The 16,915-nt window shown below is 40.0% G+C and overlaps 2 long non-coding RNA genes across 2 annotated transcripts in view; both read right to left on the bottom strand.

The window, feature by feature from the left end:
- The window catches only part of LOC110361380 (uncharacterized), a 72,675-nt gene extending 64,057 nt beyond the window's left edge, over positions 1-8,618 (bottom strand). The window contains exon 1 of the long non-coding RNA XR_010472781.1: positions 7,850-8,618. This is a non-coding gene — a long non-coding RNA (uncharacterized LOC110361380). The remainder of the gene's footprint in view (positions 1-7,849) is intronic.
- Positions 8,619-9,014: 396 nt separating this feature from the next.
- On the bottom strand, positions 9,015-15,060 carry LOC110361385 (uncharacterized). Its single transcript, XR_002417965.2, has 4 exons — positions 14,274-15,060; positions 11,639-11,769; positions 10,429-10,568; positions 9,015-9,998 (listed from the first exon to the last, which is right to left on the bottom strand). It is a non-coding gene; the product is annotated as an uncharacterized LOC110361385 (long non-coding RNA).
- Between the last annotated feature and the right edge of the window lie 1,855 nt (positions 15,061-16,915).

The raw sequence follows: 16,915 nt of genomic DNA on the forward strand, positions 1-16,915 counted from the left end.
CATGGCCAGTCTTAAAGACTGGAATATAGTGATTCATATTCTCTTCAATAAACCCTGAAAGAGCATGTTCTGATCCTAGCATCCTGATCTGAATAGTTCTGTTTTCACAAGCAAGAGGTAATTATACTTCTAAAGATCTCAGTTACCAGACAACCACATAAATATTTCCTTAAATGGCACCTACAGTTGATATTATTAAGGGCGTTCTTGTCTCTTTTAGCATACCTCTAAGACTCCTATTACAAGAATTTAAATGCATATGCACACTAGGTGTTTGTGATAGCACTCTTCAAATTTCAGGAAGGTCAAGAACTAAGTCTCTGTCTAGTGTTTCCCAAACTTGTGAACCCAACTTTCTAGACATCAGAGTAACCACACAGATGTAGTAAGCTGATAATCTTTGGCTAACCTCTGCAGACTTCTCACTACATCCTTGTACAAAACCACTGGGCACTGACTACAGCCTGAGAACCACTGGTTTAAACTGCATGTGGCTGAAGGGATGGGTAGCGGATGGTTTTGCCCTGTTAGGTGGCTCACTGACAATCTGACAGCTCTAATAGGGAGAAAAAGCTTCAGGAAGTGTGGTCACAAGTACCTCTGAGGGTCTTTGGGAGGTGCTAAGAGTGCCTGGGAACCATACATCTCTGCTGTAACAGCTAATGTGGCTGTTGGGTTTTGAAGTACCAAGACAGCAAATAGAAGTTCTGTTCGCTGTATATGTTCCCGTGCCTGTAATTCAGAATATATATATATTGTTTCATGGCCTGATATTTTTTCAGTTAATTCACTCATAATGAGAAGCAAATTAATATCTTTGGGTGCATTAATAGTAAAAAAAATCTAATTAAAATGAACCGTGGTATTTCATTTCTTTCAAATATTTGTTTGCCGGTTAGAACTTCGCAAACTGTTAGCTACAAATAATACCAGTTGAGGATTCAGCTTATTTTGATTAACATATAATTTGAAAATGGATTTTGCTTTTATTTGTCATAGGTGTTTGTTAAATAGTTCACCCAGCCATTTTAGCTTGTGGGTTGTTTGCTTCAGCTTTTCACTAGTCACTCCTATTCTGGTGCTAAGCGCACAGTGTTTATGACACACAAAGTACTGGTAAAAGAGCCCCTCAGGTAAAGGTAAGTAATACTCCAACCTCTGCTCCATGACAGGCATATTATCCACTAAATTTAGTCACCGCTGTTATAGAGAAATTGATCAAACCCAGGGAATTATTTCTCCTCCCATGCTGGATGATTTTAGATGCATGAATATTACAAAGCAACTAATAATAAGCAATGGACTGTGTATTTTTAGGCAGAAATTTGCAGATGTGCAGTGATTCATATTAATATCTGTGCAACTTTCAGGATTCACAAATATTACCCTGCCATGGGGCAGCTGTCTGAATATTTCCAACTAAAGAGCTTTCTGTGACTCACAAAAAAAACAAACTTCCAACATTCACTCTCCAAACTGGTTTTTGCTCAGTGTTTTTTAACTCCATTTGGACTTCTAGCCAAACACATTTTTTCTCCAATTAAAATTTAAGGAGGGTTGATTTTGTGTACATAACACACAAGGTAGAAGCGAAGTAATGCATGTCATTTAAAAAACACCCTAAATCTTCATGAATTGGAAGGTTGACAATCTATCAGTTTACAGAACAAATGAAGCTAATATTTTTACAGAAAGAAAATATTTTGCATGGAAAAGAAGTGTCACTTTCTGCAACTGCTGCTCTAACAAAAACTGCTGTATGGTCCGCTGCTGAATTCTGAGCACACCATCTTAAAGACAACAGTCGCTTTTCTGTGTGATCAAGGAAATGCTTATTTTCTTATTGAGCAGAAGAACTCTGAGTACACTGCTTTTAACTTGGTCTCCATTTTGCTGTTTTACCAGTATGATTCTGTTGATTACAAGCCTGGGAAAAAAAAGAAAAAAAACAAAAATAACCACACATCTTTTCTGATCAAAATGTCTGTGGCAACAAGGAGCCTAAGGCAGACTTGGTAATGCTGATATCAAAAGGAAGTCCTTTTCCTGGAACTGGGTTTGAGCTGCCTCAGAAAGTGACTCTCATAAACTACATCTCTTCAGAGGGATAGGAGAGTGCCAGTCAAGCCACATCGAGAAATACTTTCAAGTGCAGACAAGCCCAAGAGCTCTGATATTGAGAATCAGTTAAACGAATGCACATTTCAGTGGGGATGGACATTCTTGCACCCATTTATCATCTTGTGACCCAGGTTTAAGCCAGCGTTAGGAAGTTTTACAAGACAGTTAGATCGATCTAATGGTGACAGAAAAAGAATGTTTCTGCTCATATCCCTTGCTCTCAGATGTACGCTGCTGCGTCTTGCTTTGCAGAGACGCTGGTGTTCATCTGCTCTCTACGCTAACCAATTTAGCTCACCAAACTGGCATAAAATGGTGTATTGTTATTTGCTGCATTCATTTTCTGCCTGTATAGTGAGCTGAAGTAGCTTATTGGAGCATTAAACAAACTCCAGAGCTAGCATGAGGAGGAGGGAGGAAGGCAGGTTGTTTCAGTATCAGCAGGATTTTAGGATTGTCCTCTGGGGAAATCACCCCCTTAAAGAGTGTTATGACACCGTACTTGGAGTTATCCCTTTGGCTATGTCAGAGCTATTGTTCTGACCAAATACAGGGTTGTCTAGTAAGAATAAAAACAAGAATTGCACAAAAATAGCTGATTTTTCAGGGTAGGAATAAACTACACAGAGAAATACACTAGCCTGGAAATCGAGTTTTGCTGGCACTGTTGTGTTGATTAAGATTGTGAAGAAGAAAAACAAAACAAAACAACAACAACAAAAAAGACAAAGAACAAGCAAACCACACTTCTGGCTCCTAACCAGCACCTCTATGGCAGCAACTCCCATGACGTATATGCCTTTTTATCTACAAAAGTGTACTTTTGCCCTATACTTATCCTGTTCAGGAAACCGTACCAATTTATCAGCTTTTTGTGCCAGTGTAAACTTAGCCTCCAATGGAAGTGTCTGACAGTCTAGCTATATCACAAGCCCTTTCTAGCTAGGATATGGTCATAACAGGAACTTTTTGACTATGAATAAAGTCTATAATTCGGTAAATGCCCTGCCATGAAGCTGCACAGCTGCCATGAGGGTGCTATTTCTGTTTCTTCAGTCACCGTCTTTCCAAACAAAACAGAAATTCTGCATGTGCTGTGAATAACAATAATTTTTTTAAAAAAACAACCCTATTCAAAATTACTGTGATGCATTTGTGTCCTTTACTTTTTTTTTGCCTTCAATAAAGGAGTTCACTCTAAAATCCCCAACATTCTGCAATTGCTTGAGAGCCAGGACAGCTCTCAAGCCAGGTCTAAATTATAAAGTGTTGTTGACAAAGCTGTTTCAGTCACAAGCGTGAAAAAATCACACCCTTAATTGATACAGATAAGCCAGCAACACCCGCTGTATAGATGCAAGAATCCCTTTGCTGGCATGGCTTATGTCACTCAAAAAAGGTAGCTGAAGAATAAAGACTCCTTTTGCCAATATGTGTTTTTCCTCTGGTACAGCTCAGCCAACAAAGCCCATGTATCATGGACCAATGATTCCCAAATTTTCTGTAGTCAAGTTTTGCTTGGGAAAATTGGCAATGTGCGACACCTCCCTGCATCCAGCTCCCTCCCCCCGAACTGTACTTTTGCTTCTACTTTGATTCCTGTCTCTCTGGCATTTATTCTATGGTTGCCCTGTCTCCCTCTCACCTCATGACTCCTCTATTTTTTATGGGGCTGTTCCTGTCTAGAGTCACTCAGATATGGTCACCTTATGTCTCCCGGTACTTCTGCTTGTGGCAGAACTGTCTGGTTGGGAAACTTTGGTGCAAACTGTTACACAGCCTGTCAAAATGAAAGCAAGGAAAGACTTTCCATTTTGCCATTTTGTTTTGTCACTGTCACCACTGACAATCACTGAGTCTCAGGATGGTTGAGACTGACAGTGACCCCTGGAGAACATCCAGTCTAACCTCATGGTCAAAGCAAAGTGAACAAAAGCAGGTTGCTCAGGATCTTGTCCCATCAGGTTTGGAATACCTCCAAGGATGGAGACAATGGAAAACTCTGTGTTAGAACCATTTGAACCATTTCCCCATGGAAAACATTTCAAAGTCTGCACAGGCTCCAGCAGGTTTTTCTCATCTGTTAATATTCTAATACCATGTAGCTGGCAGAGAGACAACTACAGATAGAGAACATTCATGGGAAAACAAACAAACAAACCAACAACAACAAAACCAGAAACTGAAGATGCTATTCTGAAAAAAAAGAGACATTTAAAATGCAGGTATCATTTGTGGAGTTAAAGTTGATTAATTTCCTGTGATTGCTCTATCTTTCTGCATAGTCCTGAGTAACTGGAAGACTGTGTCCCCTGTTTTTTTATATCGAGATTGTTACTTGGCACCTAATAAATTTGAATCTACAAATACTTTAGGCAATGTGAACAGGTATAGCAGGAAGAACTGATTCTTATTTTGCATTTGAGATATATTCTCATGTATTTCTAGTGAGTAGACTGAGGTTATTCTTATTTTATATAGCAGATTCAAAAATATACCAATTGCTTAGAAGTACAAGGAATTCAGTGTGAAATACAGAGTTGTCTCTAGGTTGTAAACGTAGCCTTACAAAGACATGTTTATCCTCTACTGCCTCTATTTTCTTTAAATTATTCTCAAAGGGATAGCATGCCAGACACACCCTTAGCCACTTTAGGTTCATTTAACTGAAGATTTAATCTTGCAGAATGGAACCCTCCCACACTATATCTTATGCTTGGATGGATCTATAGCTAACTGGACAAGTGCAAGGATGAATTATAATGCATCAGTATACTAGCAAGTGCTGCCTTCACATATAACTTTCTGAAGATAACTCTGGACTACAATGATGCTTCGTTTACTTTGAAGTTAAATACAGTACTTCACTGATGTCCATGGAGTTACATTAGTTTCTTTAAAAAAGGCAAATTAAAACAAAATTAAGTTCTGCAAAGCCAAGTATAAGGGAACAATACTGTATATTGTTGTCTGAAACTGTTTCTTCTACCTTAGAAGTAGAAGGATGGTAATATAATTTAACAATAATGTTATCTTAATATTTATATGAGGAATTGACTGAGCAACTATTACTCAGAATATAACTTTAGAAGCATTATTTGTAAGTAAGTAAGAAAGAAGAATGTTCTTAATTTTGTCTTCAAAATTAATGGAACTATGTGGAATCATTCTTCTGTCTCTCTTATTCATGCCTCAATATTATAGCAATCTAGCAACAACATATCTTTAATGTATATATACATTAGAGAATTTCTTCCCATAAGATCACAAAGCTCTGTGTAGATGATGAAAGTTCTTTAGCTACTCCTGAAACTCACTACCATCAGAGGTGAAACAGAGCAAGTACTTAACACATAAAAAAGGATGACTTTAAGTGAAGAAAAATATTGTAACCAATTGAAATTTCAGGCAATGTAAGTAGGGGGGTGTAATCACCCAGTCAGTAGCTGATTAAGATTCCAGTCTGTCAGCTGTGAAATCTTTAGTGTTTGTAAGTGGCTAGGAACAAGTTAACATTTTATTCAAAAGGTGATACTTTGGCAAACAGCATAGTCTTCCCAAGAAATCAGGGGCAACCATGCAGAGGATGTAGCCATCATTGGCTGAAATCCTAATACTGCACAAGTTCAAGTTTTGGATTTTCCATCTCTCTTGCCCCTAGACCTCCTTCTTCCTTTGAAACACTGGATTTAGAAAGAAATTTGACAAGGCAAGAATAGAAAGTGTTTGGTACAGATAAACTAACCCTATGCCTGCAGGATTCCTGAAAACAACATGAGTTTCCCATGCCGGCCACATTAGTAATTAAGTCGTAACAGCATTGTTACATTTACAATATTTTTCTCTGACCATCAACTATTCATATAGACTATTTTTCTCATTAAAATTCTCAGCAGCAATTGAGAACTGCAAAATTCAGCTTAGGTGGATGACAAAATAGGCTTGAACTGACTTTGGACATTTTCTAGAACCTGAGTCTCAGTTCTATTTTGTCCTTAGGATCATGTCTTAGCAATCCCAAAATGACTTTAACATGTACTACAAATATTCAGCCTTTATAGCTACATAGTGCTCTTCCTCTCCATCACAAAAAAAAAAAAATGGTAAGAACAAAAAAAAAGCCTTGGTCTTAACTATAGTGTGTCAGCAGCAGAGTTGCTAAAGCATCACCAAAGCTTCTCCCTGAAGGTGAGAAACTGCAAAACCAGTCTTAGGGGCAGCTGTTTCTCCAGGAACAGCACAGGACTGTCACAGAGGTCATAATCCAGGGCATGTTCATATGTCCTCCGTGCCCTTTTAATTCTTCTTGTGAAAAGACGGGCATTCACTTAGCAAAAGGTTGTGCCAGCAGCAGGTCAACGAAAGCTGTGCCACCTTCCAATAATTTTAATGTTAGATCATGATTGAATAAGACATTAGGTGGACTGCAAAGTATAGCATGACACCGCCCTACTGTTAAGCTTTAATTAGTTAAGGCAGCATAGAGCCTCCTTGGAACAAGATGCTCATATTTCTTAGAAAGGCAGACACTCGTTTATAGAAATATGAATTAAGAATAACATTCTTTATATTGAAGACAAAGGGAGGGGAGGGAACTAGGGCATGAAATTCTCACAGGACAGCTCTTGAGCCTTCTCTCCTAGGTGGTGTTTGAAATGTAAGTACTCCCTGAAGAACAGCAACAAGTAAGAGTCTAGATGCAATAGTATAGGTACCAGGAGGTGCTGTACCCTGTATGACACAAGTGCAGCGTGTCCAACAAGAAGGAAAAAAAAGATTAAAATTGCTTGTGTTTTACTATTTCCTGCCTCTGCCACTGATGTTCTGTGAGATCTTTAGTAATGCACTTCACTCCCTACCAAAACGGAAAATAAAATTTTAGTGCCATAAATGTATTGGGTATTTTAACTATCTGCAAAAGTATTTTGATCTGTAGATTAAAAGTCATAAACAAAAATTAATCTCAGGGCTGCATACAGGAGAAACACATGGAGGGAGGGGCTGGGGGGAGAAGTAAATATTGACTTGACTAATTATAGGAACGTCTCCTGCAACAAACTGGCAGTGGCGACATGTCCCTGCCTCAGACAAGGAGCACTGCATAAAAAATGTTGCCCAATAGTGTTATGGCACAAAGTGTTAACACATTCTTACAGAAAAACATTGCATTAAGTTTCTGTATTGGAATTTGAAGTCTATGGATACACAGAATGGAACCATTTCAAATGAACAGAGGAGTTTATCCTAAGTACAGTCACTTCAGTTAAAAAAATGAATGGGTTTGCAGGCACGTGGTGGAGAATAGTTAGAAATTGCTGGAGTACTCTTCAGATTATTGAATCAATCTAGGAAATCTAAATTGGTCTGCAGTGCCCATGCCCAGAGTACCCTATTCACTTCCAAAATGAAGTGCACTTAAAAAAAAAAAAAAAAAGTGAAGCATTGCATTTGGAAAGCATCGGAGTTCTGGCCATGCACTATGCAGAACAATTTAAAATTACTGGAGCACTTCAGTTTGGGTTTTTTTTAACAAACACTTCTTTTTGGTAGCAAATCAAAAAACATTCTATCATTGTAGGCAAACTTATGAACAATTTAAAAATTGAAACCTATGTAATTCAAAAGGAGAATAATTAAAATAATAACACTAACCCCTTCTTGCCCTGAAACCTGCTGAAAGTGAAAGGAAGATGGAGAAAAAATAGGCAAGAGAAGAAAAAATTCATACCTTTGAGGATTAAAAAGAATTGTAGGGACATCTCTGACCTGGTCTGTATGCTTTGTAGAGATCCACGAATCAATACACCACTGGAGCAAGAGGCTGGTCTTGGGAGTAGACCATGGTGACTCTATCTCCTTACCTTTGGCTACATGAACTCCCTATGCATCACAGAAAATGCTTCTCCTCCTTCCCGGTTGTATCTGAGTGTCTGCTCCCTTAACAGTCGCACTTGCCCAGGACTGTTTAACAACTCTTTTTGTATAGATTTTTCTTTCTTGGTGAGAGACATCTTGCAAGAGCCGATTCTAAGATTTTGTTGTGATTTAGTCAGGGTTAAAGCTCCAGTTCTTTAATGTGTAGGACTAGGGGGAATTTCAGCTTTAAGTTAACATGAGAGACTGTTTTCTATCCCCTATAGTTGATGACAAAACTTGGAATGCATCCCCAGAAAACTATGGACTCCAAATCCCAGAAAGCAAGTAGAAAGATCTCCCCCTTCTCACCCCTCCCCATGCAAACCAAATTATTTTTAAAGCTCAGTATTTAGAAACCATCTTTGCAACTATGGAACATTTGGGTCTGGCAATCTCCCTTTGCTTTGCCTCCCTCCTGGTATGCAACATTTCCTCCCGAGCTAAGATTATACCAAGAACCAGAAGAGGGTCCCTAATTCAACCTACACTGAGTCAGAGGCAGCAAGACGAGACCGGAGCCAGGAGCTGAGCTTCCCTGAGCATTGAGGCAGAGGCATTGCCCCTCCAGGAGCGGCTGCTGAGGGCGAAGGCGCAGGCTGGCAGCTCGCCACCGCATGGGGAGAAACCCAGGGAGGGTTTACGTCTGTGGGACCGAGGAATGCTGCGGGCCTCACTTCAAGGAAAGAGAGTCAGCTTCGCTGCCAACAAAGTTAGGGCTCTCTTCCAGCATTCAGAAACGTACATACTTTTATGTATTTGCCACATGGCTTTGCTGTACAGCAGCACATGTGTTGTGGCTGTGCAATGCTGAGGGAAAAGAGCACCCAAATTGAGGGGTGTTGCGGCTGGGGAGGTGGCTCTGGCTGGTACTAGGTGGATGGTAGTACCTAAGGTAGGGGGAGATAACTAGTAATACTCATCTTCTGCCTGCAAAAGAAAGGGTTTGTACTTGATCACTTTTGTGCCAGAGCAGGAGACCCATTATCAGCACTGATCAAAGGTTCTTGGGAAACTCCTAGTCTTTATTTTCTTTTCCTGATTTTGTTATTGTCTGTACGTGCCCTGGTGCTGCTCTCTGCAGCACAAAAGCCTTAATGGACACCAGGCCCCATGGAACCAGGCAACAAAACAAAACCGTAGGAGATAATCGTAAAGAGCTAACATTGAAATCTAACAACAGGGGCAAAGGGTAGAAGGATTGAAACATTATTATTCCAGTCTCAGGTCCCTGAAGTCCCACACCAGTGTCTTAACTATAAAAGACATCCCTCCTCCTATGACTTTAGTCAACAGGGGAACAACAATTGAAAAATCAGATCCTGTTTTCCCATTGCTCTCCTGAAAACAATCCACAATGTAATTCCCTGCATACATCTGAGCTTAAGAGGAGAAATTATATAAAAGGGGTTGTTCTTGACAAACATGCCTCTGGTTTATGAACAGCCTTGGAAAACAAGGAAGAAATTTAGGGAGAGACAGTTACGAATGCAAAAGAAGGTTTTCCTTGCCATGGCCACAGACAGTATTTGCTCAGCAGAGAAGCAGGTGACACAAGGCAATCTGCATGCAGTTGAAGGCTGATAGAAAGCTTGTTTGTGCTCAGTGCATTAGAGAAGTTGTTCAGGAACAGTTACGTAAAGATTAGCCCTGTAACGCTGCCAAATAATTCGCGTTATTATGTGCTGTGTTTGTGCCAGGCAGCCCCACATGTCAGAGCTGTCTCATAGGGCAGTTTTAACATGCACACCCGCATTTTCAGAGTGCTCGGAAGAATAAGAAAGCCACGGAGGAACCAACTCTGACCTCGTTCGCATGGCTGCCACTGCTGATTCCCGTCAGCTTGTACCTGCCTGAGTACAACCAGTGTAGAGCCGGAGAGGCACATCCACTGCATTTTGGAGATGGCTGTCCTCGCTTCCCCTCCTCCTCCTGACCCATCATGTTCCTTCAGCGAATCCCAGCTGCATGGATTAAAAAAAAGTAGCAACTCAACCATGTGGGAGCATACAAATTTAATGTCGGCTAAATAGGAAGGCTGTCTGAATAACACAATGATTGGAGTTATGCAGGTCATAAGTCTAGGGAGTAAGTAGCTCAGAGTGTTTCTTTTCTTTTCTCCCTTGCTTTGTTTTCTTCACTGAAGTTCATTAAACAATGACTCTTTCCCCTTTAAAAATTTATTAATGAATTGTGTGTTCATAAAAATGAGAGCAAAAAGCACTGGCATTAGCCAGGCACAGCACAGTCTGGCACTCTGCAACCTTCACCACACACCCTCCTCTCCCAATGTACCTCAAGCCTGACACAAAATGCTCCTCCCTGTGATGTCTGCAACCTCACAGAGAGAGACTTGTCAACAGCATGTGCAGGTATTATATGTGTGGGACATACCTGTTGTGGCAGGGAGTGGACATGGAGACCAAGACCCAGAGGAAAACGTTGGTTCATCAGTCCAGCAAATTCCTTTCATTTGCACTACTCAGGTCTCAGTTATGAGGATACCACAACCACAAAGGAAAATAGGAGTCTCTCTGCAAACATAAAAATAGACTTCTTTATCTAAACTGTCATCACAAGTGACACCATCCTCTTCCAAGACCTAGACACACCTACATCAGTGTAGCTTGCCTGATGAGAAAGAGGCAATAAACAACCAACATTAATGACAAGTTTTTATAGAATTCTCTTTATGGACAGGTTTCGAGTACTTTACAAAATAAAAAACTGCCCTTAGTTTCCCACTCATATTCTCTCTCCATCTCCATAGATTTGCTTTCTCTTCTTTTTTTTTCATTTTAAATATATTTTCTACATTTATTTCTTTATTGGATATTTTTTATGGTTTATTTTCTTTTCCATCCTCTTTCTTCTCATTTAGCTTCAGTTTTGTGCTTTTTGCAGTTTAAGTATCTCTCCAGTATTTCTAGGATTCTACTTCATTACTTTGTATTTCTGCACCTCTATTATTTGCCTGTCTGTTTGTACTTTCCCTACATTTCTTCCTGTTTATCTGTTGCCTTTTCTGTTTGTTCCCTCTGCTGCTGATTCTTTTCCTTCCCAACTCCATTTTCAAAGTTCTTTTCCCATATCCTGTTCTTTACTGTGATAATTTCATGTGCCCCATTCTCTTTCTCTTCTCCTGTTGCTATTATTCTTACTTATACAACTTACTTCCATGGTGCCCAGAGATCTAATCTTGAGTGCCCTGTCACCACCACCACCACTGCCACCCTTCTCAGTTATCTACTTAAACTGTCAAGGGCATTCCTTTTCTCAAACAGCTTCTTTTCCAGCTCTTTTTTTTTTTTTTTTTTTTTTTTTTACATCTGTAGATGAGGCCTGGCTGGTAATGGAAGTGTTAGGATTAGTTTGTCCTTGCAGTATGTTTGGAGAATAGGTTGTGGCTCCAATGGCAGCCTACCCTGGAGTCTATGGGGAAGTGGTCACACCATGATGTGATCTCCAGCAAGAAAGCCAACTCATTTATTGTGGGGTACATTCCAGTAGTTTCAAAGAGCACAAACTCCTCCAAAACTTCCAGCTCTTCCTTAATCAGATTGTCAGGTGACTATAGAGAGGAAACAAGCAGACTCCAGACTACCTTCACTGACTGGGCGGTTGTCACCAGCAGAACAATTCTTCTCTAGGATTGCCCTCAAGATGAAGACTATAAGTGAAGATATCTGGGCATGCCTGCCAAAGCAGATTCCACCACAGTAAGGATAGTCCCCACTGGAACAGAAGAAAAAAATTACTCATAGCACCTCATGTCTACAGAGTAAGACATTTCCCTGTGTACTTTTAAAAGAGTAAGTCTAAAAATAATAAGGTTTAAAACAAGCAAACAAACAAAAACAACAACTAAAAACCAAACAAACAATCACACAAAAAAAACACTGTGGAGCTTTCTAGTCTGCAGTAGGAATATTTCAAGCCACTTCTTAGCTGTGATAAGGTACAGTTTTATAGAAGCCCTCAGCTCACTTCCAGTTCCCTTGAGCTGAATAGTCTTTTCAGACAGCAAACTTTGGCCTTAGGAGGCTGAATCTTTTTGTGAATTTCTCTGCCTTTGAGAAACTGAGCCTCAGAGCTTTGCTGGATGGGAATGGTATCCAGGACCTCAACAGAAGAGACAGCACCTGCTCCTTTCTAGAAGGATAAAATATAGATGATGATTAGTTGTACCACTGCCAGAGGTACGCTGGGTAACCAAGGCAGGTCAAATTTCCCTTACTTTGACAGACTGCATTGTGTGTCATAACTAAGAGAGGTCTTCAGTCCAGAGGGCTATAAAAGCCAGAGGAACAAACTGAAAAAAGGTGGAGGGTTGGAGTGACATAAGGAAAAAAGTGGCTGCAGGAACACTGGAACAAGGTAGGGAGGGAGAGGGAAGAGAGTTGGAGACATCAGAAGGAAATCGAGATCAGTACAGTAGTTTAAAAAAATGCTACTTATGGAGAAAAATGATCCAAAATCTGGCCCAGCAGTTACTGTTTTTTTCCTCTTGTTTTAATTCCTCCTTCTTTCACCTTTCCTTTTTGGAGACAACCCATCAGCCTATGTACATTTGTCAGATCTCCAGCCATGTACAGGTTTATGACATGGTCAGAACATTTTGGACAGAAAAGCTAATAACAATGACATATATTACACAAACTTCTATGGTTTTGGTCTCCAGTATCTCTCCCAGGCTTGTTCCCTCCCCAGGTGCACATTATAATAACTTGGCTATTTGAACATGCTTCCATCATTTTTTTTTGTAACAAATGATGGATATTTTAATTCTTTCCACACAAATCTAGAAGGATAAATCAGAGACTTCAGCCAAATCAACACTGTGTGGCTAGTTGCAAAGAAAAGTGGGGGTTTTATATCACAATTTTCTTTCCTGTGCTGTGTAGTATGTGTTTTACCTGGTAATTTTGAAGGTCATTAAACATCTCAGGGAGTAGATCCTCTGTCACCCCATTGACCAGAACAATGGGAAGACTATTTGGTTGTTTGTTTTTTTTTTTGTGGGGAAAAAAAAGTTTTTACTAATACGGAGTCTCCTACTCTGAAGACATTCAAAAACTGCCTAGACACCTTCCTGTGTAACCTCCTCTAGGTGTTCCTGCTCCGGCAGGGGGATTGGACTAGATGATCTTTCGAAGTCCCTTCCAATCCCTAACATTCTGTGTTTCTGTGACAGTGTTTGATGTCATTAGCAGGGACATAAATTCATGCTACGCAACCTCAGCTGTATTAAAAAAAAAGATCAAGAGGGTTTTTAAAAATTATTTTGGAAAGAAAAAGAGGGAGAAAAATAGTGAAATTTAATACATTTTAAATGTTTGTAAATTTCTAAATGTAAAAACCCAAGAATCCCATATCCCTGTCAACGTGTAGCTTGAATAATTAACTTAGCATACAACATTAAAAGAATCATGGTTATTATTGCACCCAGGAAATAGAGATGGATGGGTAAAGACAAGGAGGAAAATTAAAGGGGAAAGATTATTATTTTAATGTACTCAAGTTCTGACATAAAAATGGGGATTTTGTCTCTTAAATGTTGATGTGCACAAAATCATAGCCAGGTCTAAATGCCTTAGCCATGGCAGGGGGTTAAAAAAAGAGAATATTTGAGAATAATGTGAATTAAAAAGGCAAGTTAGTTTAAATTTCTGTTTGGTAGGGCCTGAGGCCTACAACTCCAATGGGAATATACTGTAGCCGGAGGGCTGATGAATGCCCTTAATGAAGTTGGACAACCTGGAATACATACATAAAATGATTTTAAATATTGATATGATGTCATTGTGTGTCTGAAGATACTGAAATGTTCATTTTCAGAGCCAGACACCTTGTGTCTAATTTATTATGGGGAGGGGAATGATTATTTACATATTTTAATGCAGCAATAAAACAATTACGGGATTTAGGGAGATAATATTCATGCCTCTCAGAGAGCAAAAATTCATATTGCGATGGAAATGAGTTAGAGTAGCTTATACCAGCAGATATTATGAAATACACTTTCCCTTTTTCCTTCCTGATAATTGAGGTAATACATTCATAAAGTATGGAAAGTAGAAAGACCCTTTGACCAATGTTAATTATATTTAACCTGCTCTGTGTATAGTAGAAGGAACAGTTTAAATATGTCACTGGGGATGACTAACTCACCCATATATTCTGGATGTGTCTATTATAACATTTCCATGACATTGCCTGGTTTTCAGAACAATTCTTACCATGAAGAAGAGGAGACATGGTGTTATAATGGTACATTCAGTTCCGCGGTGATATGAAAGTTTTTACGGAGAATGCCTCAGGGCAGCTGTCTGTCTCATGTCTTCAGTATTACGGCTGCATAACACACAGAGGTGGAAATGTATTAAAGGCAGAGCCATTGCAGTCTGTTGGAGGTTGCTGGTTCTAAGGTCCAATCCTGATGATCCCCAGACCAACATAAAAAAAAAAGAAATTCTTTGTAAAAATTGCCTAGCATACTTTTTTCACATGTTCTTTTGTTCCTGACTGATATTCATCCTTACCTGCAAAGAACGTAGATTACATTTTGGCTCTACTGCAAAATGGAGCAGCTCTCTTATACAAGGAGGCATTTGGAGGGTGATTTTCTGTTTCTCTAAAGCATAAGTTTGTTATTGTCCATGCATAGGATATGTGCTAGCAAACCGAAATGAAAACTTTTGCACCTCTCTGCTCCCATGTGCACCTTTCACATCAGTGGTTTAAAACAAATTAGCAGGATAGTCAGGCACATGCCTAATCCTGGGGCTGTTTCTCTGCACAAAGATGGATAATTTCATGCTGAATCATGACCCGTATGATTACAGACACAGTGTAACACCAAATAGGTCCTTTGAAAAAGATACACACTGCATTCTCTTATTCCACTTAACAGATCACAGACACTAGAAATACTGCCTGCAATATGGGCAGAGTTCTTGCTGTGTCCAGCCTTGAAGTAAGCTCCACAATGGGCAAAATACTTTCATGAATGAAATGGCCAGAGAAACCCTTTTCCCCTGAATGCCCTTCCTCTTCCTGCAGTGCGTAGGCCAACAATGACTGGATGGGCAAATGAGGCAGAGGGATGAAAACCTTGAACAATATGCCTGGAGCCAGTCATCAAATATGGGTAGCATGGCTGAGGACAAAGGATATGTAAGAAATTAACATTTTTAGTGAGCAAGATGGATAATTGAAGAGGACTTGAGAGAGATGTCTAAGGTCACAAACAGCTCAGTGGAAGCATGCAGGCATTGATTACTCCTCTTCCCGCATCATCAGAAGGAAAGGGCACCTGATGAAATTATCAAGCTCCACATTTACAACAGAGGAAACCATTTTTTCCACAGAGTGCATAATTGTGTAAATTTTCTGCTGTAAGATGATTATAAGAGGGCAAAAATACCAATAGATTTGAAAAGATTCAACAAATTCATGGAGCGTAGCTTCTTAAGTCTGGATATAACCTCTGACTCAGGAAATTGCTAAACCATTGATTGTCAGAAAAAAATCACTTCATATGTCTCCGATTTCCTCTGTTATTCCCCTAACCACCCATTCCTGTTAATGCCAGATAGTAAATGGCACTAGAGAGGCTGCCTGGGCTCTTGTGAAGATGTACAAGGTACATACAACTTTCAGGTGTGTATTTGTTCATTTCCACCATTCCAGTCATTGAGAAGTGAGCTGATTCCTGGCATTCTTGACCCATTTCATCCATAGAGGAGCAACTGTGAATAGAGAGTGACTTAGAGACTAAAAGGACAGCAGACTTGGAAGTATTTCTACAGGTTCACTCTTGGTGCATGCACGTGTGAACCTCCCTGTGTACATTCGCAGTTCAGCCAAATCCCCAGTCCTTATTCATGCATCCTCATCTTCCCCAAACAGCCATGTTTCATACCACATCTCAGCAGCCATTTGCTTCTCGGGTTTTACATCACATGTGTTACAACTATTTAAAACTAATTTCAGTTAAGGAATTAATCACATCTCATGACGATTCCAGCTACCCTCTTCTCTGAAGTGATTGCCCTGGAGGGAGCAGTGTTTGGACCTCAATTTGGTAATCAAATAGCCAAACTATGTGATTAGACTATATCAAATTAGTCACCGTTCACCAGCTGACACTCCCAACTAATGCCTTCTGCCACTAATTGGCTTTGTTTCCACTTCCTTTAATGTGGCTACCTGTTTTCAAGCTAACTGGATTTACATGCCTTTCAGCTTGGTCTTTCTGGTAAATATTCTTCATCCCTCCTGCTCTCCACCTGTTCTCACTAGCATCAGTCCTTTCTCCTTCCACCCCTCTTTTCTCTTTTGTCTTGTATATACTTCTGTTCTTAAACTTCATCTCTCGAATAAACATGCAGCATCTTTGTGGCCAGTACACAATGAAATGGTGAAAATTCAGTATGAGAAGTCAGGTGAGCACTGCCTTTGGGTAGAAAGTTGTCCTCAACATAAGTGAAACCCTGGGCTGGCTGAGTGGTTATAGAGAGATGTCAGGACTCTTCTCAGGGAGCTTCCTAAACTTCACTTTCAACAAGTGCCTGAGTCTTGTACATCCTCAGTTCAACCTCTTTTAATGGTAGCCACTCAAAAATACCAGTTCTCCCTTGCCTGCCCCTTGCACTGCCCATGTGCACCAAGCAGGCGTAAAGGCAACCTGGGGATGGCAACCTCAGATGGGAATGAGAACTCCTGCCCTGTGGGGTGTTGGAAGCCGTTTTCTCTATAGGAATGTATAATCTACAACAGCTTTATCCAGCTACCACAGTATACATTCCAGGTTATGTAGTACAAACCAGAGCAACCCCCAGGCAGCTGTAAATGGCACAAGAGGAGATGAGAGTGCTGC

The sequence above is a fragment of the Columba livia genome, chromosome 5 (genome assembly GCF_036013475.1).
Source record: "Columba livia isolate bColLiv1 breed racing homer chromosome 5, bColLiv1.pat.W.v2, whole genome shotgun sequence".
NCBI classification, from domain to species: domain Eukaryota; kingdom Metazoa; phylum Chordata; class Aves; order Columbiformes; family Columbidae; genus Columba; species Columba livia.